This window comes from Corvus brachyrhynchos, unplaced genomic scaffold, assembly GCF_000691975.1.
Source record: "Corvus brachyrhynchos isolate BGI_N302 unplaced genomic scaffold, ASM69197v1 scaffold116, whole genome shotgun sequence".
Classification (NCBI taxonomy): domain Eukaryota; kingdom Metazoa; phylum Chordata; class Aves; order Passeriformes; family Corvidae; genus Corvus; species Corvus brachyrhynchos.
Window position 1 is genome coordinate 1,453,393 of NW_008240221.1, and position 26,709 is coordinate 1,480,101.

At 38.8% G+C, this 26,709-nt stretch overlaps 1 long non-coding RNA gene across 1 annotated transcript; it reads right to left on the reverse strand.

The window, feature by feature from the left end:
• Positions 1-184: 184 nt before the first annotated feature.
• Positions 185-25,932, reverse strand: LOC108449303. The gene is made up of 3 exons (XR_001865459.1): positions 24,193-25,932; positions 6,209-6,334; positions 185-1,398 (listed from the first exon to the last, which is right to left on the reverse strand). It is a non-coding gene; the product is annotated as an uncharacterized LOC108449303 (long non-coding RNA).
• Positions 25,933-26,709: the final 777 nt, after the last annotated feature.

The window sequence follows — 26,709 nt, forward strand, 5'->3', positions numbered from 1 at the left end:
GGACCTGGGCCGGGCCCGCTGGCCCCCACACGGGGCCTGCAGCCACCTGTCCCAGCACCGGAAACGAGAGAGAGATTGGGGGGGGAGGTTGTCTATTCTTAAGTGTGGATCACAGAGGTGGTCACAACTTTAAGTGGCTTAAAGAATTGTCCATCTGCAAACTGGCCAGTTGATAGGTTCTGTTAGGTCATAGAGGAAGCTGTAAACACCCCTTTGCAAGAACATCACTTCTGGGACTATGCTTGCTAACCCATGACAAGGTAAAGCCATGCAGAAATAGTGCTGCAAACTTTGACCTTACTTAAGAGTTGCTTTAAGTACTCTGCAAATAAGGACCTATGAACTAAAACATGTAAGACCATTTGACATGTGGAAAGGCACATTGAAAGACTCTCACTAGCCCACACCTCAGAAAGCCAATGAAATAAAACTACAAGGAAGAAAAGATGGGATGTGAGTTGAAGAAGGAGAAGGTTGGTGCACCAGGGAAATCAGATCAGTTCTGTAGTAAAGTTTATTTTTACAAACTCCCATTAAGAACTCAGTTATCTACATTAAAGAGAGATATTTCGTGGCTTGCTAACTTGGCGGCTTGCCACCAAATGACCAAGACTAGTCACTACTGGAGTTATTGGAACCTTCTTTCAACCAAGAAACTTATTGTTTGCTTTCAGTTTCTTCTAAACAAAATAAACAAAATATTATCAAGCACAAATTGCCAAAAAAAAAAAGGAAAATTTTCACATGAATAGGGTGCTGAACTAAGGAAGAGAAATTGCAGGCAACAGAACTCTCAGCCACATAGCCAGAAAACAGAAGGATCTAAAGTACGAAAAACATCAAGAGACATTTTCATTTATCACAGTGTCCATGATTTTTTAATTGTCTGGGACAGTGTTGTGAACATAACAGCATAAGAGGAATGCAAAGGAAATGGATCACAAGCTTCACAACGAGTTCAGATGTAGCCGGAGTAAACTTGTACTTCCAATCTTAATTTTTTCACATGTGTAAATCTGTCTTGGGTTGTACATGGCAGAGGTTGTGTGGGACTCAAAGGGAAAGCCCCTAGTATCTCCCTGCAATTCCATCTGAGGTGACCCAGCATACAACAGCACAACAGTTTTTTTAGCACTTACTATATTGGTTACTACCTGGGAAATATTCCCACTCTTACTGCTGTTGCTTCAGTAACAGCCACAGTCACAAAGACAGTGGCAGTCATTTATTGGTTTTTGACTTCAACTCTGCTGCTTCTTTCTCCCATAGATTCATCTCCAGTAGGTCCTCAGCATCCTGCTCAGCACAACTTCCAGGTCATCAGGTCATGTTGGGTCTGTTTCTTTTTTCTTCCTCCTTCTGCTGTGGGATTCACCAGCGGTGACCCCAGACCTTCATCTGAAAGAGAGAGCAACCTCAAAGTTTGTGGATGAAGGTTCATGGAACACTAAAGAAAGACTGCACACTCTTGGTGGATGGTCAGTTGCCAGATTTGCCCATTGCTGTGGTTTTCAGAATTTATACCAACCACTGTTTCTTTTGTCCTGAACTAAACTGAAGCCCCTTTAGCATCCACATATATTTGTGTGCTCTCACTAAATGTATGGATTAGCATAACACTTGGCTTTGATTTGAGAGTGCACAGAGATAAAACAAGAATATCAGGATAAGAAAATAGGACACTGAAGTTGAAGTGACAGTGAATGAAACAGTAACTGTAGACTTGAGTGCATGCACTGAAAGGACACTTAGTTCTAGTTTTCATTATTACAAGACAGCAAGACCACAAGAGCAGTGACCAATAGAAAGTCAGTGGGGAGGAAAGAAATCTCCTTGGAGTAGTGGATTAATTTGTACTGCAAGAACCATGCCAAGGTCACGATTCAATAGATAAGGGGTTGCTAATAAAGAGCATGCTGGCCTTTTTGGAGGTGTCTTGTAGCCCATAGCAGAATGAATGCACAGTGACAAATTTTGCCCACATCCCTGCTTTGTGAATTAGGAATCATGGCCTCCTGTACAAGATGGTCTAAAGGACAACTCAAAACATTTTGATATTAAATACTCTGTGGGAGTAAATCACATCAATTACTTTAATCAAAAAGTCTTTTCTTTCCCCCTGTCCTCCTCATCACTCTTTTTTTTTCTTCCCTCCTCTGCCTTATTTGCTGCTTATCTCCTTCTGGATTTTCTGCTTGAGAACTCAGGCTTCCTACCCAGCTTTCTAAATTAGATGGCATAGATAAGATACTTCAAGATGTGCTTATGTGTGCCTAGCACTCAGACCAATTTTGTCTTTCCTTCAGAGGTGGAAATACTCATTCACATCCTCTACCTCTGAATATGACCATGACTGACTTAACAGTGTTCTGGTCAGCAATCACCAACCTCAAACAGATTTTTTTCTTTTTAAATTTCTGGGCTGAGACAGATTCTGCTGGTCAGATATGAGACAGAGCATCTGAAATGAGGATTTAAATGGTAACCATACACAAACACATACGCATGCAGTCTCTGGTGCAGGAGGAAGGAAAAAGGTGAGAAATTCTCAGATATAAAATAGAATTGGGGAAACAAAATGAGTTTCACTCACATGTTCACTGCAAAGTAGATAGGCTAGAACTGTTCTTAAAGCACAGCACAGACTTTATCCTGTAGCTGTGTCTGAGCAAATGTGTCAATTTTCTGTGGACAGGCAGGCAAGGTTTTAAGGGGATGTGAATATCAGGGTGGGATTCTGGGTAAACCTCAGATAAGTATGTGGATTTCACCTACTATGAAGGCATATCCATAGGCACCACTGATATTTCTCCCCTCCTGTACTTTGGTATGGCTCCGTTTCTTTTCAAACGCAATTAAATCTAACCACCTACCTACTAGTGGACCAGGACTGTGGAAGTTTCACTGAAATTAGTCAAGACTCCAGTAATTCCACTAGTCTTAGTGGATCTTTCTGCAGCAGCAGGTGTTTGCTAGCAAGAGAAGGGATTTCATAATCTGAACTCTACTTGCTGAAAATCAATCTGCTGCCAGGATTATTAGAATCCCTGCACTGGGGATACAGCACATCGGACCCTAGAAAACCTACTTCAGTTACAGAAACTACAAATATACAAGTTCACAGGATTTATGTGAACCAACACAGGGGTTCCTTTGGCCGCTTTCCCACCAGACCATTGCATTAGATAGCAGCACAAAACTTTCAAACTTGTGTATCTACAGTTTGGGGGCATATTTCCCAATTTCTCTTCACAATCTATTCACATATCTCTAACTGTCTCATTGTACTACCCAGAAATCCCAAAAGAAAATATAGACAAATCACATGTGATTCTACTCCACATCCAGAGGAATCCACCACATCTGTGAATCCTGCAGTTTTACTGAAGTATTAAATATCTGGTAGGAATGCACATTCAAGCAACACTGGCTTGTTTTCATTCTCTACTTACAAATGCAGTTTGCCATGGCCAGCCGATTTTCTGAGGCTCGCTGCTAGAGATATTCTAGGTTGGGAATCTTTGACATACACCCTTGTTTTACTGTGTACCATATAATATGCTACTAAATCAGTTCCTTCCCCTAGCCACTCCAGTCCCTTGGGCTTTAACCCCACTCATTGACAGCCACCTTGCTCATGCTCCTCTGGAGAGACTTCACTTAACAGATTGCTTCTTGATTTTATCAGAATGAGTATAAATATGGGCTATCTCAACCCAGCAGCCTAGCTCTTCCTTAAAGTACTGAATTATTTCTGTTGCCCGCTGTATCAGCAGACTGAGATAGCAGCCCTGAGAAAATAAGTCCATCTTGGTATGACTCATTTCCACGAACTCTTGGTTCCTTTTATTTTGAATTAAATTAAAATACAGTGATTGATACTGGCATACTGGAAAAAATCAATATTTGACCCAAATACCTTTAACAGTAACATGTTCAAGTGTTACAGTGGTTTCCTCTGGAGAGCATAGATTAGATTTTATATTCATTCAGTCCAGAAATGACAATATTAATGGAATAGAAATGTTAAGAGTTGAACCCACAAATTACAGGTAGATCAGAAAAAAAGTGTGTCTTTGTTTTGTGTCAGACATTAGGGTCTGAGAGTATGTAACCACAAACCAACAAGCATGGAGTTCAGTACAACTAACAAGCACTAATTGGTTTTCCAAGTCAACCAGGAGAAGATACAGAAGTACTTCTTGGGCTAAACAAGTAAATTATCATAGAGAGAACCCTCTCTAACTGCCACATCATGTTGACAACACAAAAGGAAATCACATCACAAGACAGGGAGGATGGAAGTACAGAGGACCACCAGTGTGAAAAAGAGACAGAAACAAATCCATCCTTCAATAAAGCTCTACAAAATTTCTCCACCCCCTTTGCCTTGGTCTTCACGCTGTGTTGTTCTGTCTTTGTTAGTAGTTGTCTTCTTTCTGGTGTCCTTCTTATTTCTTCTCTCCTTCCCCTTTTTTCTTTTTTTTGTCACTGCCAAAGCACATAGCCTAACAAATTCCACGTGTGTGAATATGGAGTTTGAAATATACATTATTCTTCTATTTTTCTGCATGTTCAGAAAAGGGGTTTGAGTTTGGAACTTGGTGTTTTGAGTGTTGAGCCCAAATGGAAAGTGCTCACATAGCATGTGATATATCCTCTTCAAGGAGACCTGGAACACCTGCCGTGAGTGTAGCTCAGCATTCACATGTGTGCTGCTATTCTGAATGAAAGAGAGCACAGAAGACCCACATGCATGTTTGAAACCTTAGGGTAGCAAAAAAAGTGTAAAAATCTCTAAAGTTCTAATGCAATAATATTGCAAGTACAACTTGCATGATTTCCGTGCAATGACAACTTTTTGGATATTCCTATATTGCTCTTATATTTGCAACGACAGACAATATAATTGCCTCTTTAGGAATTTCTCAGCAAAAACATATTAATAGCACCAGTCTGGCTCAAAAGTACAAGGTCATTCAAATTCTTTCCAAATATATCCTTCACTAAGGGCAACCACCACTACTAGAAGCAACCCCTTAGGTTGCTAAAACACTTCATCCCTTATGGTATGTCAGAGCCACAGACATTTGAGGAGGAAAAAAAGCCCAAAAAGACAGCCTTATTATATTTACTTGCACGAAAATCACAAGTCTTTCCTTTATGCTTCTGACAGAAATGTTTCGATTCAATTAAAGGAATTGCATTTAGTATCTGCATATTTATCAGCTGCTGTCTGTTGTCCTAGCATATAAAGGCAGAAGACAGAATATGTTTTTACATCCATATCAAATAACATGAGAGAGCTGGAACACATGCTATGAGTGTAGCTTAGCACAAAAATGAGTTAAGCTAGGCACAGATCTCTTTGAACACCCTAAATGAACACTTGACAAAATGGAAAAGGTACAGTGTTTTCACTGACAAGAAAGGGGTTTTACAAAAAAAAAGATTCAATTTTATAACCTACATTATTAGAGTTAACAAAGGGAAAGACAAGATATTGGAATTCCTCTCAGTTTGTGGACTTGTTTATTTAGGGATTTGTATTGAAAGTATTAAATTCAACAAGACGGGTATGATCTTTTTAGTCTACTGTATTTTATATCTCAAAAATATGAGCACATGAAATAAAGATATGATCAAGCCTGATACATAATCTCTTAGGCAGAGCTTGTGTGGGATGACACCTAGGTTTTCTTTTCAATACCAAGGACAGAGCAGTTAAAGAAAGACAAGGGCAGCCTAAAATAGCCAAGTTAGAAGTTAGAAGCATTCTAAAGTTCTACTATTAACAGCTATCAGTGAAGCCCACTGAAAATCATCTCCTGTCAGCGCCAGACGTGGCAAGAGTCTGTTACTGCCATCTGCATGCTGTTTCCTGACTGTGACACTGCTCATATTGCCTGTTTTGGATAAAACAATTCCACACAAACTGTGCTTTTTTACAGACTTTTGAAGAACCCCACATGATATTACATTGTTTTATTACAAAGAATTATAAAGAATTTCATATTATGAAAAATTTAGCACTTTTCTTCCCGCCAATAGGCACCTCTTCTATCAATTCAGAGGGCTGCGGGGGTGAATCAGATTCCTACTCACATCATTCACAGCAGAACACAAAATCTGTGTAATGAGTGGGAAAATGGGGTTCAAAGAAAGCAAAAGAATTTTGCATGCATTACCTTGAAGAGCTAAGTTTTACCTTTACTTCTGCTACGGAGTTTTTGTGTTACACTGTCAGTGTACAATTACAGAGGCCGCTTAAATCAGACTTCTCCTAGATCATTTCATGCTCTTCATTTTATGGCCTCCACATGGTCCATGAAATCTGTTTTAGAAATAAGTTAAGTACTTAGGGTTACTCCCAATAGCCCAGGGAATCTTTGCTACTAGAACACACAAACTATGAAAACAAACAGTGAAATTATACTATGAATGCAAATTATGAAAAAACACATCCTATCTTGTTTTAAGCAAGCTTGGGAACTGACAATAGTCCTTCTTTACTTTAGTTCTCCCATCAGTTGAACAGGAAAGTGACATCCTTTAACCCAGGAACACACTGAAATTATGTTAATGAGCAGATAAGAAGCACTAGGACACTAGGCAAGACTACCATAGCAAGTATTTCTACCCTGATATGGTCAGTATTTCTACATTCAGAATTAGGTTTGAATCTTAGGGACAAAAGGGAGGGTCATGTCTCAAACAAAGAAGACTAAAGTAAATATCAAATTAATACTCTTTTTGTGGGTACCAACCATTCAGAGCGGTGAATTAGGCAGTGACTGTGACATAAATTATATGAGATCTTGTAATTAAAGACACTTTTGCTTTACATGAAGTGCAAGGGGTTGTATTAAGATTACAAAGACTTCTAGCATTTTCCATTATTTATGGTTTTGATTTTGCATCCTTGAAATTCTCCAAATGAAATCTTCCAAAATGCAAAAAGCTTGTTTTATTCCACCTTTATAATTTATTTCTGAATCCAAGAGAATCAACTTTCTTCCACTGATGGGGATTCCAACCCTTCACAGGAAGTCTTTATGCTCTTCTATCTCAAAGTTAGTTGAGAATACTTTGATATTCTTTATCACATGCTCATCACGTTTTGGTCATGGAACTGAAACACCTTTGAGTCAACAGGTATAAATAAATTCCATCATAACATGAATAATGCCAACCAAATCGGGCTTTTTTAGTCTATTAAACAAGTAACATATACTAATGACAATGGAGGTACACCAGTGTAATTTTGTGGAAAGTGACACCTATAATCTATATTTCCAAAAGCAATCCAGTGCTTCTCATTGAAATAATTTTACAGGGATTTTACACCTGAATAACTTGGAAAAATTGATGGTTTTAAATTTTTGATTTTATTTTGCACTTGATCTTTGAATGAGTAACTCAGACTGTTAGTAAGACCATGTTTGAGAGGTAACATAATATTTTCTGGATCTGTGAGATCAACACGTGGTCAAATACCTTTTCATATCGGTCACCAATTTCCTTTCTGTTTAACATAAAATTTCTGGAAGGCCAGAGGGGAGAGAAAAGCCAATTGTCTTGAAAGTAAATGCAAAATACTTCTAGAGGACAGAGGGAATTAATTGCCTACACCATGTGGCAGTCAGGTTACCTCCGGAAGGACAATATTTCATAGATTGACAAGAAATAAAAATAATATCTGTTGTAAAATTATCTACCCATTACTCTTACTGGTTCTTTGCCAGGCTAACCCTTTCAACAAAAGTGGTCTAATACATTCAGAAATATTTCAAAATTCAAGTTTCTTCTGCACCTCTTTGCTATCTGTTAATGTTTGGTTATTTTAGCCTTGGCTCACATCAGTAGTTGAGGGTCTTCCATCTATTCACAGTGTCCCAAGAGAAAAAAATATTTCCATTTTATAGACCAGACGACAAAATATATTGAGAAGACTAGAAGGGCAAAGGAGTTAGGTGCCCTATCACTCTTGGAAAGTCATAGGCCAAAGTTTGGCATTAGGCTCCTAAACATGCATGGAAAGAGCCTGGGATGCAACACTGGGATTTGTTGGGCCTATGTCCTAGTCAGGAGTCACTTCAAGCTAGCTGATGCTGCAGAGTTTTGGTAGGCCCAAATGAAGGAATGTTATTCTTTCTCTCTCTGACTGCATGTCACGGTTCCTTTACCTCCTCCTGGAGTAAAATCAGCCTTTACTCAAAAATTCACTTGGAGGACAGTTGTACAGCAGCTCCTGCCTCCCTTAATCCAGTGTCAGTGGCTATAGCACTCTGCTCACTGTGAGAACACGGTTTCAGTTCCTTTCTCTAATTGCAAGGAACTTGAAATTCCCAGGTGAATCATTTTGCTATGAGGTTGCATACTGTGGTGATATATGATGTTTTTAGCACTGTCTGTTGAAACTGCAACATTTTGCCAAAATACAGAAGGAAATTATAAGCACGAGCATGGCTGGTTAGGTGCCATGGTGGTTCGGTGGTTGGGAGGAAAAGCTATGAACTATTTTCTGCTCCTCTGAATATTTAATACATAAGACTTAAACATTCATTGAATTCAGATAATATTTACTTAAGCCATTAGTCAATATTTTCCTCATTAAGAATGGCAGGATTTGACCCATTCCACAGTCAATCCAGTAGCACCAGGTAAATAACATAGTTTTTAACTCACATTTTTCATACAGAAGATTTCCTTAAGCAAATGGAATTAAATTTCCAAATGCAGTACACATAATATTTGGATGTAATATTAGCTCCATCAGGAAGAAAAAATCCTGAAAGTTAACAAAAATTGATTGATGCTCCCTGACTGGAAGTGTCTGTAATTTTTTGCATGATAGCAATATGGAATGTGTTAACTCCATGAACACCAGTCTCCTTTAAAACTGCTGTTGCTATTCTAACCACATTATCAGCCTCACACATGTTTACCTCAGGGATATTTAGCTAGCCATAATTGACTTTTGCACAAAAAGAAAGCTGCAGGCAAGGTTTAATCCGTTTGGGCTTGCCTTCTCAGTAAAATAAACAAGTATCTAGGAGAATTGTAACTAGATCAAGTATAGAATCAGAGCATGAGGTGAATCTGTTCAGTCTTTTTCAATTTTATAATTCTTTAAATTTTCACAATTAAGATATCTGGAAAATAACAACATCTTTGCATGTAAGATGTTACAAATAAACAGAGAATTCAGCAACTCCACTTCCAATAACAGCATTTCTCTAATGGTTATTTAACCATGTCAGATTCCTTCATGGAGGTGGAGTTTAAAAAAGCCTGTTGTACTAATAGCACACTAAACTTCAGCTGATAAGGTTAATGCCAGGCAGCAGTGATTGCACATAAACTTTAGGTGAGATTAATCTTGCTTAATATGGTAGGTGGTGTCATGGTATAACCCCAGCTGTCGGCTCAGACCCACACAGCCTCTCACTCCCCTCCCAGGAGGATGGGGGAGAGACTCAGAAGGGTAAAAGTGAGAAAAAGCATGAGTTGAGATAAAGAGAGTTCAGTAGGTAAAGAAAAGCTGTGCATATAAGCAAAGAAAAGCAAGAAATTAATTCATAACTTCCCATGGGCTGGCAGGTGTTCAGCCTGGAAAGCAGGGCCCAATCACACATAACACTGACTTGGGAAGACAAATTCCATCACTCTGAGTGTCCTCCCCTTTCTTCTCTTTCCCCCAGCTCTATATGCTGAACATGACACTTGTATGGTGTGGGATATTTCTTGGGTCAGCTGGGGTCGTCTGTCTTATCTGGGTCCACTCCCAACCCCTTGTGCACCCCCAGCCCCCTCTCTGGTGGGGTGGGGTGAGAAGCAGAAAAGCTCCAGAGTCTGTGTACGTGCTGCTCATCAGTAACAAAATCATCCCTGAATTATCAACACTGTTTTAGTCACAAACCCAAAACACAGGCACATACCAGCTACTATGAAGAAAACTTAACTCTGCCCCAGTCAAAACCAGCACAGGTGACTAAGACTGGTGTTCAGTAGGTCCTTTAACCTGGTGCTACCAGGGAAAGAAAGCAGGCCTGCACTGCTTTTACTTACATGCCCTATTCCCAGTCCTGCACATATTTGTCTCTTGTGCTGATACCAACATTTGTACAAATATATGGTAAATTGTTCAGGGAGCTGATCTGGCTGAAAACCAGCCATTTTCACACAAGCTTAGTTTTAGCTCAGATCCACTCACCACATGGTGCATCTGACACTTTGTGATGAGCACATGAGGAGGGGGGAAGACTCCAATACTGTTTCTTCTGACAGCAGGGCAAGCTTAAACTGATAATTCATTTTTGTCTTCAAATAGATGGAAGGAAGCATATTCTAGAGTTGCATCTTTTCTTTGCTGACAACAAAAGAAGCTCAGAAAACTAGCTTGAGCTTAAATTTCTAATTGCAGACAGCTGAAGTGAGAGAGATCTCATCCATGAACAAAGCAGTCCATACTATGGTAAAAATTCAAAACAAAATATTGTTTTAGGTTCTAACTCTGTACGTCAGGTCAACCATCTCAAGTGTAGGTAAAGGCAATCAGTGCTAGGCTATGCAATAGATGAGAAGGTAGGTCACTCGGGATAAAATTGTTGCTTCATAAAATAAGCAGCAAACTTCTTGTTGATGTAGAGCACATAAGAATTTTATCCTACAGTCCTATGTTTTAATCTGTTTTTATCCATTGCTTAGCTCTTAACAAATAAATTAATACATATCTCCCTTCTCTATCTGTAAAATGGTCATTGATAGGACTGTATTTGTAAAATGCTTTCTAACAATATGTATGAAGGAATTATTTAAGTGTTAAGTACATTTTTATCTACTGACAAGTCATCTGCTCTACTAGCAGAACAATTACAGAAAATGTTCTATATATTTATATGCAGACAAATCTAGATTTAAGTGAAAAGATTGAAGGGGGGGAAATGAGTGATTTCCCGAATTTATTCTTTCATATATGAAATTCTGTATAAAAGTTTTTGTAAACTGTTCTCTGACCTATATCACAATTTATATTCCCCACAGGAAAAAGAAAAAAGCCCAGCTGCTTAACTTTTAACTTCCATCACTAGTCAAGTAACTGTGGTCCAACTCAATGTGTATGTGGAATGTGTATGTGGAAATAAGAAGCAGGTTTTAACCAGAGAATGGTACTCTACACTCAGAGTGATAGAAAGAGGTTTGATTTTCTAAATATAGCAATTTGGGGTGTTTCTAGCAGATACAATAACTTTAAGCATGTGTGTGTGTCTAGGGGAGGTGTTGTAATGAGTCAGGCATGATATTATTGTTTTAATCAAAAATCAGCAATCATGGTATGAAAGCCTATAAATATATTATACATATCTATAGATAGATATAGATACCTATCTATAGATATAACTATAGATAGATATAGATAGATAGATAGATAGATAGATAGATAGAGATATTTCTGCCCTATAGATACTTCAGCCTTTTCCTATTTTCTTGGTTTTCCCTGAAAATCTATGAAAATATCATTGAGAAAAAGATCTTTGAACTGGGTGCCTGAAAGTATTACTGTAGGTTTGCAGAATGTAGTACAGCTTTGCTTTATTGTTAGTACATTACACTTACAGTGCTAGAGCAACCAAGTAGTATTGGGAGAGGGGGAAAAATGCCAGTCTCATGAAAAGTCCCTGACAGAACTCTGCCTTCCTTCAAGGAATTCAAACATAACTCAAAAGATGACAGGAAAGGGTAACAAACATTTGAATACTTAAGGCTGGAGATGACTAAAACTAAGAGGGAAGCAATAAGGGCAATAACAACTGCACTGTGGTTCAGAAATAGAAACCTTTTCTAAAGGATGTAGTGAAGTATGAGAAATCCAGAAAGTCAAGTTGTAGCAAAAGAAGTCAAAAAACAGTATCATATGAGTATAGAAATCTGTAAGAATGTCAGCTTTAATAAAATGTACACCTTCAATACATAGTTGCAGCTGAAAGTGCAAAAAAGTACAAAGCTGAGTCTGGTTACATGTTAGAAGAAAATCCAAGTTATTCTTACTGATTGTATTCTGTAGTGATGACAATCACAATAACAATATTTGATGAATAAAAATAGGACTATTCTCATGAAATGTATATCCACACACATCTTAATTTCTTTTATCAAAGTAAATAGAGGATCATAAAATGGTTAAGGTTGGAAGGGACCTCTGGGGGTCATGCGGTTCATGAAGGATCACCTAGAGCTGTTTGCCCTTGACCATGTTTAGACAGCTTTTGAGTACCTCTTAGGCTGGAACAGGGAATTTAATACCACAACTCCAGAACTGTCTCTACAGATACTTTTGATTGTCATTCCATAGAAGGATGTGAAAGACTTCCAAAATTTCCTCAAAATCCTCTTATAAACCTTAGAAAAATCTGGGGTTTATTAAACCACCATGTTAGATGGTGTTGGGACAGGTTCTTTCATTAAGGGTGCAGCAACCCCTCCTGCAGACTGTGAGTCTGAGAATAGAATGCTGTAGGACATATTTAAGAAATGTGAATATATCTCAGTTTAAACTCCTGTATAAAAATTAGACTAGGTGTATCGAAACTAGAGAGATTGAAAGCACAGGTTGCACCTGCATTGAAAGAAATCCATCATAGAAAATATAAAGAGCTAAATATACTGCATTAAAGATAAAGATTGATTATTATTCCTCATCAATTTTTAATACATCAAGATTTTTCTCATATACTTATGTAGTTGCAGACAACTGGAAATAATTTTTGCTCAAACCATTACTTTTGCTCAAACCATTAGATTACTCCTATTTTGGAGTATTATATGCCATCACCAGTCTAAAATCCTAAAAAGGTTGTCACCTCTTTAATATTTTTAAAGCCTCGCAGAGTACTTGCAAAGCTGAAATTTTATTTTCATGTACATGAAAAGATAACAACCTTTTCACTGTATTTTAAATCACACGTGAAGTTGAATTACATTTTAAGAATTGTCACTTATGCATTGGTTGCATGATTTGTCATTCACTGGGCTCCTCTTATTAAGGAATGAAAAGGCAGGAAGCAGCAATTTAACTAAGTAACATGTTATGCCATGGTCTCCGGCAGGTTTAGGGGAAGTTTGTTTGATTTACTCTGGGCAGTGCGCAGGAGAAACGAGAAAATTTGCAGGATGTTCAATAACAAACTTTTACTTGCAAACTTTAGAATATTAAAGTACAATATGGTACTCTGCAAATTTTAAAATGTAGCCATTTTGGTTAGAGATGCAACAATATAAAAGTGTAAAAACAACCCTTAAGAAAATGTATAATGAAAAAGAAAGAGAAAGGATAAGACTAGAAATGTATACAGTCTCCACCCTTGGATCCACAAATAAGACTTGACTGTTGCAATTTTTTGTTGTTGGTCGAAGTGATAGTCACAGTCTTGATCTGTTGGGGTGGTGGAAACCCATGAAATACAAAGCCTGGGGGGTTAGTATTATGCTCAGGTTCAGTGGGATTGCCCAGGTACCTCTCCTAGGGTGAGGCGTTTTATGCTGGATGATGTAACACTGTGGTTCGTGGGACAGTCTGGCAGTCTTCAACACCTTCTAAGACATGACAGCTGCCTCTTACGTGTCAGCGTAGCTTGGTTGTGTCAGTTATGGCCCATCAGAAGGCATGAACTCCTTCAGGCTTATGTCCTGGTACCTGCCCTGAGGGGAATTTTCACAGCTAAGCCACTTGTGTAAGGATATTAACATGATGAAAAGCACTATCATACCCCACAGAAGCTGCCCCTTTGTTTGAGAACAATTCTACAGTGAGTAGGTCAGCAAATTAGGGCCATTTTCAATGTAGATTTCTGAACAACATCAGAAACGCATGCAAGTTGTAGCACACATTGGTGAGATGTAACAGAGTTGGGTACATATTCTACTCATCCTCCAGTGGAGTAATACAGAACAGAACAGAACAGAATCTAGAACATCATCTGGAGCAATCTACAAGCAATCTTCTTCAATACTCTACTAAAGTCAGTCTGCTGCAATGCCTGTCAGTCTATTAATAGCACTGAGACTGAGGACAGCACGGCAGCCAGTTGTTTTTGATTTCTTAAGGAAATATACTTTTTAATGAACAAATATATGAGAAAGTTACACTTTCTTCCCTCTCCAAACCTTCCCACGTCAGTTATAACATTTATATTTTGATCTCACAGAGCCTGTTTTCCAGTAGGTTGTAAAACGTCCATTGGGAACTATTCAATGTATGAATAAATAATTCTCTGTATGCTATAATGTGTCTGTTAATGGCACCACAAATATATTGATCTCAACTATCTACATATCAACATGGTTGTCTATATCAACACGTGTAAAAAACTGCAGTGGACAACAGCTGGCAAACCACTCAGGACAGCAAGGAGAAACTTGCAATGAAAGATTGCACTGGAATTTGTATAATTACAAGTTTCACAAAGAGATAAATCTCCTGTCTCTGCTTCTCTTTTAATTTCTGCCATATAGCATGATCAAGAGGTTATGCATCTGAATCCCAGTTTTCCTGTATGCTAGCCAGAGGTTATCCATTTGTTTGTGGAGCGGCTTCTGGCTTTCCCATCCTCGTGTCCTTTATTCTACTTCCAGCTGCCCTGAATAGTGATCAATAAGTTACCAGTCTGTGCTGCAATCAGTTTCCTAACTCATTTCTGCTCCCACAAAAAAATATCTTTTTCTTATTCTTTTTAAATTTTTTATTACTCAGATCAATACAATCAGAGTTCTGCATCTGTCTTGCCTGCACTCAGCAGAGCCAGCCAGTGTGGGGACCAGCCAGTTTCTCAGTAATGTTCATGCTAAGAGAGCAATTTTTTCCCCCACACCAAGTTCCTCCTAATGACTTCCTCTGAGATGCCAGGGGTGGCCTTGCTTCCCTTCCCCACAACTCGCTGTCTCTGTCCTGCCATGTCTGCTTTATAAAATGACGCCTTCCAATTTTAGGCCCATTTCTTTCCCCACAAGCAGTGAATGCTCTGTTAATCTTTAGGAATGGACCTCCCAAGAAGGCTGTAACTTCTATTTTAAGGAAGATTACAGTCTGGGTGAATGAATTTTATGACCGCAGTTAGTACTATTTCTAATCTGCCTTTGTTATCTAAGGTTTGGTAGAAGGTCACAGAAGTTTAAATTCTGGACTACCTTGCCAGAAATCATCTGCCTAAACAGCTTTAAACTTCTGATCCTTTTACAGATCTGACCCTGCATTACTCTGCATGTGTTGTGGGTTTACAGAAGACCTCATATCCATAGCCGAATTTTCTGTTAATATTTCAAATACTAGTCAGACTTGATATAGTTCCTTCATCTTCATGTGATTAGAAAAGCTACATTTTTCATAATTCCCATACAAGAGTCTGCCTAACACACGACAACAATTGAGAAACATAATTCCAGAAATTCAAACCAAAAAGTACAATGCTTTTATTAGAGAAATTTCAAAATTATAAAACCAACTAAAAAGAATCCATGGTGCTACTACTCAAAATATTCTGGAACAAAATCCCCTTCTCCTATTCCTCTCTTCCAAAGAATCCTAATATTAAGCTTGCAAAGAACCCTCAAATTCTTCAAGTGTTAAAGGCATGTCCCAACAAACAGTAAATAAATCATCACCGATAAAATAGATTTCATTTGTGTTAAATGAATGTCAAGATTACTTCCACTGAAATGAAAGCCAGATTCAGAAATTAGATCAGGAATAGAGCATTGTTTCCCCTGGAAAAAATGTGCATTTTCAGTCTACACTAAGGAAAGGAAGAAGTAAAGTGAAAATATCTACAAATTAAAAGGAAACTTATTTGAAACAGTGATCTTAGATTTGTAGAATCACCACAGTTTCTTAAAATTGGAGTCCCAGCATCAGTTTATTCAATGAATTATGATTTCTTTGTTTTATAGTACATTTAAAATCACTTAATCTAACAAATTCATAAAAAGACAATTTTTTAAAAGTTAATATGCCAATAACATATCAAATATATTCTGTAAGTTTTTCTTTGCTATATTCCCAGATTAAATATAAGTCTATAAAAAGTAAATAGCTCATTTAATGTTCAACTTTTCTTGTTTAAACTTGATGAGATTTGAATTATATTGTAAGGAAACTCATTGGAAACCCTGTAATTTCCTAAAAAAAATCAGTTCAATTCAATGTCTAATAAAAAGCAGAGTACTATTTCAAATTTAGGAGATAAAATGTACTGGGCATCTGAATCTAATCCAGGATTTACATGATTAAAATGGATACCCCAAAAAAAACAAGCAAAATTTATGTATATAACTTTAGGTACCAAAGTTTGAAAAATTACCTAAAAATCTATGTAAAAGTATGAAAAAATCTTCAATCAGTATGCATAAACTGTGTCTGCCTCACTTACTGACTGTGATAAAATAAAGGCACCAGGTCGGGAGAATATTTTTGCCCTGAGGTGCTCAGTACCAAACTGAAAGCCCAGGGGATAGTTTGAGGACCAGGAAGACAATTTTTTTCCATGTCAAGTGCAATTATACTGTACAGGTCTTCTCATGTATGTTGATCTAAGATTATGATTTTCAAATGAAAAGGGACAGTTACCTCCAGAGTAGGACAAGATCATTGTTTATTGCGTGTCATGGGAAGCACAGGTAAACACAATTCAAAACATTACTCTTCCAAAATCAACTAGAATCAATCTTCGAAATGATGTCACAGAAAAAAAAATTCTCATGAACAACTAGACAAAATTTCCCTGAGATTTATTTAATGAAAAGCAGCAACTATACCTTGCTTCGCAAAAGTGTATGTCACAATGCAGGTGAAACCCACATCTAATTACTCACCAGAAAATGTCACTCTCTGACATGAAACAGGGAAAATTGTTTCATAAATCAATTTTGCACTAACCTTCTAAACAAATACACACCACATGTTTGAGATGCAATTACTTTGCCTTGTACATCACAGAATAAGGTGACTTGCTATTCAATGGAAGGAGAGGTGAGAGTTGCTCTCTGTTCCCTGCACTGTACATAACAATCTATTATTAGAGAAATTATAAACATTCACAACAAATACATGGTCCTCGACTCTCATGCACAGGCTCGTCTTAAACCTCTCCATGCAGCATTTCTTCACACCAGGGCCAGTGACAAGCTCAGTACCATCCCACAGCAGCAACTGCTGTCTGTGCTGGCTTATCTGCCTCCCACTGAGCATACCACATAAATAATTTAGACCCAGCCCTTTCTGTGTGTATATGGTTAATGGGCACTTGCATCTGCTTTCCAGAAGCTTCTGGAGTAAGAAGTACTTAAGACGGAAGTCCTAATTTTTTACTATTTTAGTATTATTTTTATTACATTATCTTCTTCAAACGAGAAAATAGTTGTAAGGACAAAATAGTGCACGCTTCTAAAGAAAGAATGATGCAAACACTACTACTTATACTGTCTTAATACTGCTGCACTATTTGTCCCACTTCCTAAAACTGAGTTAGGGAGTTTACAATGAGGTACATAACTGAAAATGTCTTGCCTGGATTTCAGGGAGCAGCATGAAAAGACAGACAGAGATGGGAGGTGGTAAGTCAAGCTGGTTTTGGTTGGGAGAGAGTTAATTTTCTTCATAGTAGCCATTAAGAGTCTGTGTTTTCTATTTGTGACCAGAACAGTGTTGATAATAGAGATTTTTTATATATTGCTGAGCAGCGCTCACAGAGAGTCAGGACCTTTCTGCTCCTCACCCGACCACACCAGCAAGGGTGCTGGGGGTGCACAAGGAGTTGGGAGGGAACCTAGTCTGGACAGCTGACCCCAACTGACCCAAGGAGTATTGCACACCATACAGAGTCATGCTCAGCATATAAAGGTGGGGGAAGTAGGAGGAAAGTGAGTGGAATATTTGGATTGATGGTGTTTGTCTACTCAAGTCTCCGTTATGCACGATGGAAACCTGCTTTCCCTGGGTGGTTGAACACCTGCCCATAGGAAATGGTGAATTACTTCCCTTGTTTTGCTTCGGTTGTGAATGCCTTTTGCTTTACCTATTGAACTGTCTTTAGCTCAACCCATGAGTTTTCTCACTTTTGCCTTTATGATTCTCTCCCTCCATCCGATCAGACAAGTGACTGAGTGGCTGTGTGGGCCTGGGGCTAAATCCTGATACGAGCTAAGGGTTTACAGCAATCCCACCCTTCAGATTCAAAGGGGTCTGAAATGCCTACTTCTACACATACAGTTTAGACATATTTGTTTTCTGTGCGTGTGCTCTAGTCATCAGAATTGCTTTTGCCCCTTTACTGTACTTGTTTCTTTACATCATATGGAAATCTGCTTGGCTTGCTCACCCCACATGACAGGGATGGTTTGGCTGAGGTTATTGTAAACCTGATTTTCCCTCACAGTACCAAGAGTACACAAGAGCAAATCCTTGAGCCAGCGGTGAACCCAAGCGCAGCAAGTCCAAAGCTGCCTTGGGAAGAGGCTGCTTTTTACCAACATCTTGTAGTCAATAGAAGTTAAATAAGCTGAAAGGAAGTGTTTTCTTGATGAGACAGCTATAAATCAATAAATAAGGGATTAAAGGGATATTCAAAATGAAGGTGTCAACATGGGAACACACAGACAAGTTGGTGTGAATGAAGGGAGATGGTGGGTTTACCAGAGATGATGCTATTTGCATAATACATCAGTTTATACTTTCACAAGGATAAACACAAAGATGAAAATTTATTTGCTTAAATCCAAGCTCATTAAATAGTAAATATCAAATTACTAATAGTTATCTTAGGTAATCTTTGTGGAGGAAGGATTAAATTTACAAAACTGCTTGGCTTTGCCCTGACAAATCTGACACCAACACACTAACCATTTCTTCACTTCATTACTAATTTTGGTTTTAAGTCCTGATGCTATGGTTTCTTTACTTCAGTGTTGGGGTAAATTCACCAGTGATTTAAAATATACAATTCTGCATATGACTATATTATTTACAAGTTATAATATTAATACTTTAATGCTGGTGATAAATTAATAAATACCATTGCTGGCATGAAATACATGAATTACAAGGGTTGAAATATACAGATTGCAGTCACTTCATCATCTGGTATCAAAGCAAAAAGCATTGTGCCTTTCTTCATCACATAATCCTATTCCACTTTTGTCCTTATATATAATATGTCTGCTTTTGTGGCACGTGGTATGCATTCAATTAAGTAATAGCACTCCAGATGTGGTAAGTGCCCTGCTCTGGCTTTACATTGCAGCACAATGTGTCATGTATTGGCAAACTAGACAATGATCTGATTTACAATGTGTATTACTCTAAATGTGAAAACTGCTCATAAATTGCATTTTTCGTATCTATCACTTAGTCTTCTACTGCTCATACCTGACTTAAAAAACTGTAGGAATTACCCAGTGAAAAGAACTTGAAAGTTCACAGCATCCTGCAGGAGATGAGGCATTGTAATGCACATCCTCAATTCTCTGCAGGATTCAGCAGACTGCAAATCTGTCAGAGCAGAGTCTGTGGGGAAACTGTACTTTTCAGCCATCTCTGTTGTATATAATCCACATTATATGATGCAATAAGATACAAAATTGTCAGAATAGTCCAGAGTTGTTCTCTCTTTGCTTAAAATTATATGTGCAAAGACAAGAAGACTGAAGTACAGTTTGTATGTTTTGGAGCTGAAATCATATTGTCAACATGATGCATCATAAATTTTAAACCATCAGCTGTCATGGCTGATCTTGTACAGGTGCTGAACAGTAAGCATTTGTGCTAAAATAACACCACATAATATATCAGTTCTGATAAGTGTTACTCCATGCTTTTATCTAGACATAGTAAACAGAAAAAAAGAAATAAGCATACAGCATTGTGAACACTCAGAAGTAGATACAACTTTAAATAAATGCTTGAAAATAAAACCTTAGATCCTGGACAGATGGTTTTGTCCTACAACATTTCTTCAGAAAGTACACCAGCACATCAACATCTCCAGATTTTGGGAAATGTGCATTGTGACAGAATCATCAGTCCAGCTGTAATTCAGATTTCTCTCCTTTCCCAACTTCTGCCCACAATTCCTGTCTTAAGGGCTTTTTAGGTAGGATCACTCTCACCCTATCTGGAAAACTCTCAACCAGTAAAGCCCACAGAACCATAAGAGCTACCCTTTGGTACCATGAGAAGAAATGAGCAGCATAGGGTGGGGTGGATAGGAACTGCTTGGTCCAACCTTGCTGCAGCCAGAATGGCTGTATCTCGCCATGTCTTTACTTAAGATGTAAAATAGTTGCACCAGGTGGGGTGGAGTTGCTAGGCTGGTACCAAGTAAAGCTTTGAGACAACAAGAGTTTCAATTAAAACAACCAGCAAACCCATTACTCCATGTTGTGTGTAAATAGCGCCAACTGCCCAGTAAAATGCTGTGAGGAAATGCCCTGGTTCACTCTTCATCTGTATGGGATGTCTGACCCAGCCAAGGCACGTGACTCCTCAGAGTACTTGGTAGCTTAACCAGCACTGTTCTGGTTTGATGCTCCTTCCAGAAGTGCAGGCAACACCACGGTGCAACCTCCAGAAGCTCCCCTCATCCCTGTGCTCCCAGCTGGCCCACAGAGCAGAGACACCCAGCAGGAAACATTTCCAGCTACTGTCAGAAAAAGAACTTAAACTTGAAATAATGGGAACCAGATGACTAAACAGATCATTAGAGGTGACCAGTTTGTTGACAGGTGATACAGCAGGGGGAGATATGTTTAAAACACACACAAACTGTGACAGTGGATTGGTTTTAGTGGAGTAAACATATGTTGCATGTCAAATAATGAGACAGGAAACAATGAAGATTATACTGAAGATTTAATTAAAATAAGAATATGCTCTTTGAAAATGTATTCTTATATAATGGCAACCATGCTCCAGTTCAGAAGCTTTCAGCTTCTTTTTAACATGACTGAATAACAGACCTTCTCTTCTTTGTATTTATAACTTGAAAAAAGGAAAACTTTTAACTTGGACAATTTCACTTTTTTGGTCATTATTTGAGGGTTAGAGGTGCAGAGGCCAAAAGGTGACAACTTCCTTTACAAGGTTATTACTTGCAGCTCATGCAGAGAGGTAGTTCCAGAAATGTAAACTTCAGGGCCACATCTCACACCTGTCTCTAGGACAGCTGCTGCTGCTCCCTCCCACAGAAATTTGCCTTCCCATTAGTACAGTAAATGATTTATACTACAACAGTAATACAAAATTACAACCCAAGAAAAACTAGCACCAAAAGAAAATCTCTACTTCTAACTCTTTTTAAATGTTTAACAGTGAAGTCAGTGCTTGTCAAAATTGCTGTAATCACAGTCCTTTTATACACAGGTCAGGCAGCCTGCAGGACTGGAGAATACAGGAGTTTCCACACTCACTGTGACCAGGTGTAATGAATGGCCTCAAGAGTGGTTGTTTATCAGGCTGATCAGGACAAGTGTTTATATTTGCTGCACTGAGAACCTTTGCATTGTTGTAGATTAAAGAACTACAAACTTTTTCATCATTTAAGAACTAACTTCTGATTTAAAGAAAAGCACTGATTATTTGGCTGTTCTTATAATGGGACCAAGGTTTAGTCTTAACTGACTGGTGTCCATAACAGGAAAACTGAAGGATGGTGACCAAGGCCAAGTGGGTGATTTCTTACTTTCATTTAGTCCCTAGAAATGTGTTGGTGCTATCACAAGAGTGAAGAACGCAGATTAGTATTTGTAGATCCCCTTCAATCCCATTGCAGATGAAGCTGTGTCAGCTGTACAGGTTGCTGACTCCAGCCCCATCTGCTATCCCCACTGCTGCAGCCCACCAGCTCCTCCAGCCTGCTAGCAGAAAGGTTTGTGTGGCCATGTTTCCACCATCCCTTGCAGAACCAGCCAGGTTAGCCAATACTGATTGTTTCAAATCTCAGGGTTATTTGGCTCATTTTAACTGAGATGGGTTTGGATGCAATTACAGCAGCAAGTCATCAGCAGTGACGTGGCAGAAGCAGCCCTCATGTCAGCAAAGGGAGGGTTACAGGGAGCTGGGGCTGCCTGGAGGCATCACCTCCTCAACTGGCCCCAGAGCACCTGGAAAGGGTGCACAGACACCAGGTGAGTCTCACTGGGGGAGCCCACTTCAAACTAATTACTTCACAGGCAATCAAACAATCATCAGCTGATAACCACTTTTGGATATCATGGATCTGACTGATTCACACAAGAGACCAGAGCTGAAATTCTCTGTAGTCAATAATCAAAGCTCTGAGCCAGCTAATTCCCTTCTGTTAACACTGCCTACGCATGCACAAACACATGCACATGTTTTCTCTCTCTTTTCCCTTTGTCTGCCACCTTGAGCTGTAGCTGCAAATCCGAGGCAGGGCAGGGTGAGCACTCTATATTCTCTGCAATTACCCTGACATGCAGTTAGACCCACCTCCAGGTATTAGGGCCTGGAACATCACTGATAGCACCAAAACAAAAAGGTCGATGCTATATTTTTACAACCCAGGCAAGACAAAAGCGCCTCTACAGTAAAAAAAAATCTTTACAGTATATAGCATCAATGAGCATAAGATATATTGGTAGGCTTATTCTTTTAAGATGCAACCACAGGGGCTCTTCTGTATGTTTGCAAAGCAGACTGCTTAGCATAAAAAGATTCTGCTCTGTTTGTGCAAGAAGAAATGGGCCATTCTTTACTTTCCTATGGCATTACAATTTCCAACCCTCATTGTCTATCACTTTCTGGGTGGTAAATTACTGTTTCTTTAGCAAAGGTTCAGATCCACAGGACTTAGCAACTCCCTTTTAAACTTTCAACGGTGTATTTAGAATAAATCTTATAACAAAGTTACATAGTGTAGTACCACACAAGTAACAATGGCATTTTTTTCACATGGTCAAAAGTTTTTAGGGAAAGATTTTTTATTAGAAGGATCCAAAATTCAGTCACAAAAGTGAGACGCAGCTAACAGTTCTCATAAGAAAAGAGGGGGCCTGGGGGATGACAATTGAAGTCTCAGTTTTGGACAGAATAGGTAACAAGTACAGAGCTTCAGCAGCTAGGAAAAATGCAGGCACCTCCCCAAAGAATTCAACAAGGTAATTTTGGTAAGCTCCCCAGTGAAATTAAATTGAAATATCTACATATGAGGAATCCAGGTTCAACACCTCAATAGTGGCAAAATCTTGTGTTGATTTTTTCCAGCTTCAGCTGAAGTTAATCAGAAAGCACTCAAACTTACATCCCAAGTCTCTTGTCCTGCAGAAATGAACTGGAATGCCAGAAAAGCCAGGAAGGCAGGACAGTGTCTTTTCAGTCATACTAACAAGGCTAGCCCTACACTGGTTTAAACCCAACGAAAATCAGCTTGTATGATGGTTGGAGTTGTCTGTGGTAGAAAGGAACACAACGATCCATGAGGTCACTCTCAACATCATCTTATCTGTGCTAGCCTAAATTTACTTACTTTGAGTCTCTGACTCATATAAGCATGTTGCTATAGCTTTTTCAGGATGAAGGGCAACAGGTTTGATTCTGCTTAATTAAAAGTAACCAGCAGATTTACATAGACTTGTACAGGAATAAGATAGCCCTAAGTTACTAAATCGAACAGGCATTACAATACTTGCAAAAGAGACGGAAAAAAAAGTTAATTTTTTAAGGAAACAGCTAAAATAGCTATAAAAATAGACAAAAATTTACCAGTAGGCTTTGTTAAATAGAAAGCCTTTCTTTGTTTAAGTATGGATGCATCAATTTCCAGCAACTTTTCCAAAAGCATTTAAGTGACTTGGGAACTTCAGATCATTACATGTTTTTGGAAAACATCATATTCTAAATCATATTGCATAAAAATCTGTGAAAGTTTCAAGGGATGGACAGACAGATGTCCAAATTGGTTTCTTTTTTGTATTCCTTGCTTGTAGCTTCTCCCTCTGTTAGCTGCCTTTTTTAATCTCACTTTTTTGGGAAATAAAAAAAAAAAAAAAAAAAAGAAAGGAAAAAAGCAGTACTCAGACACGCAGCCTGGTTCAAAGCTCTGGTGGGTAGCAGGGAAATACTTTAGAGATCAGGTGAAATGAATTCAAGATGAGTGAAAATGGTCTTTGGTTCTGCTCTACTACCTTTTACTGAAGATTCACTGCAGAGACGTGAATCATCTCCATCCATGCTGTGCTTTGCTTCTTGCAGGCATTTTTCACAGGTCCCTCCTGCTTCTTTTGTCTCCCAGTGTCAGACACGGTGATTTACCATTGGTCACTGTGGCATTAAGGGCTTACTACCAGTTAGAACAAGTGTGGAGGAAAAGGAACCTGCTGCAAAATAAATAAATAACATGATGGCAGACACCTTGTAATAAGGAATAACAATTAGGTAATGAAGACAGGGAAAAATGGGGAAGCACAGATTCTGTTCACTTGGCTTACAGCAAAAACCAATATTTTTTACTTTAGATCAACTAAAATCTCTGCTTAAAGTAAACTGAGAATACAATTAGATTCAGGCAACTGGGCTCTTTGTCTTTTTAGAAAGAAATCTCCTTCCCAGCCAGAATGAACAATAGAAATGTAGAAATAGGGTAAAAAAATACTTTTAATGAACACATTAATAATCAAACAGATGTAATTGTACAAGACACTAATGGAAACCATTGTTCACAGAAGAAGACAAATATCAACATGATAGAATGCTGGTTTTATAAGGTATATGAAACTTCAGCTCTCTTCTCCAAGTTATCCCCTCAAAAAATAAATAAAGATCATGTATTAAATATAACAGTGATTCTATTTAGAAAATCTAAATCGCTGGTTTTTAGAGCATTCAAAAAACCTAGGAGCAGTACCTGCAGTCTTAAATTTTATGTCTTCCTTCAAGGACTGTAAATAGTTCTGGTGTTTATGATAAAAGAGATAGCAGGAAAAAAAAAGAAGAATATATAGGAGAAATATGCATATTTTACCTGAAAAGGAGTTTTGTCTTCTTCATTTATGTATAATAGTCCAGAGATCCTATATATGTTATTAAAATTTAATGCTAATAGTATGCTAAGAAAAGCACGTACTGCTGTTACTACATATGCTACAGTACAGAAGAGAACAAAATCACATTTTGAAATCTCCCCATTTTTTCCCCAACACTTTTTATTAATGTTTAAACTCTTAGATGTGTCTCTGAGGTCTTTTAAACTCTCAAAAAAGTCTTCAGCCAAACCCAGACTACACAAGGGCCGGAGCACTGAGTAAATTTAAAAAAAAATTCAAAAACTAAACTGAACTAAATATAGAAAATGATTTCTGAGACTTTTTAAAGTTCTGTTGGACAATAAAACTAAAACTACAGATGATACCAGGTTCCATTCCAACAAATACCATATTAATGGACTTTGTGATAGTGTTTAAAACATTTTCTGATTTTTCAGAGAAGCATATAAGAACCAAGGGCCAGTGCTCCTTTATCATTAGTAAGAGGGCTGTTATTTTTGGGGCAACTCATTGTGCCTGGGAGAGTTTTGGAGTGTATTTCCCAAAAGATATTCCCCAAACTGTTATTCCAAGTGAAGAAATGTTGGATGTATGAAAGCAGCATTGTTTCCTTAGAGCTTTTATCACTTACGGTTTGGACCCAAGGATTTAGTTTATTCTATCCCTAAATTAGGGCATGTCATGGGTTGACACTGGCCAGCTGCCAGGCACCCATGAAAGCTGCTCACTCACTCCCCTCTGCAGCTAGACAGAGGAGAGAAAATTTAATGAAGGGTTCATAAGTTGAGATAAGGATCAAGAGAGATCACTTATCAAATACCATCACAGGCAAAACAGGCTCAATTTAGAGATATAAAATGAATTTATTACTAACAAAATCAAAGCAGGATAATGAGAAGTAAAATAAGCCCTTAAAAACACCTTCTCCCCATCCCTCCCTCCTTCCAGCTCTACCTCCTACCCCAGTGGTGCTAGGAGACAGGGAATGGGATTATGGTCAGTTCATCACCTGTGGCTTCTCCCAATGCTCCAGGAGAGGAGTCCTTCCCCTGCTGCACCATGGAGTTCCTCCCATGGGAGATAGTTCTCAGTGAACTTCTCCAATGTGAGTCCATCCCATGAGCAACACCACCCCCCAAATGCTGCAGCATGGGTCACTCTTTCATGGGGTGCAGTCCTCCAAGGACAGGCTGCTCCAGCATGGGAACAGGGCCCCTCTCTCCACAGGTCTCCCACGGGGTCACAGCCTCTTTCCAGGAAGCCACCTGCTCTGGAGTGGGCACCTCCCCCACGGGCTGCGGGTGGATCTCTGCATCCCCTGTGGATCCATGGTCTGCAGGGGCACAGCTGCCTCACCATGGGCTGCACCACAGCCTGCAGAGGAATTTCAGCTCCAGTGCCTGGAGCACCTCCTGCCCCTCCTTCTGCACTGACCTTGGTGTCTGCAGAGTTGTTCTGCTCATGTGTTCTCACTCCACTCTTCTCTGGCTGCAAATACGGCTGTGCAACAACCTTTGTTTTGATTTGTTCTCAACTATGTTATCACAGAGGCGTTACCACCATTTCTGAGTGACCCAGCCTTGGCCAGCAGCGGGTCTATCTTTGGAGCTACCAGGGACTGGCTCTGCCCGATGTCGTGGAAGGTTCCACAGGGTTCTT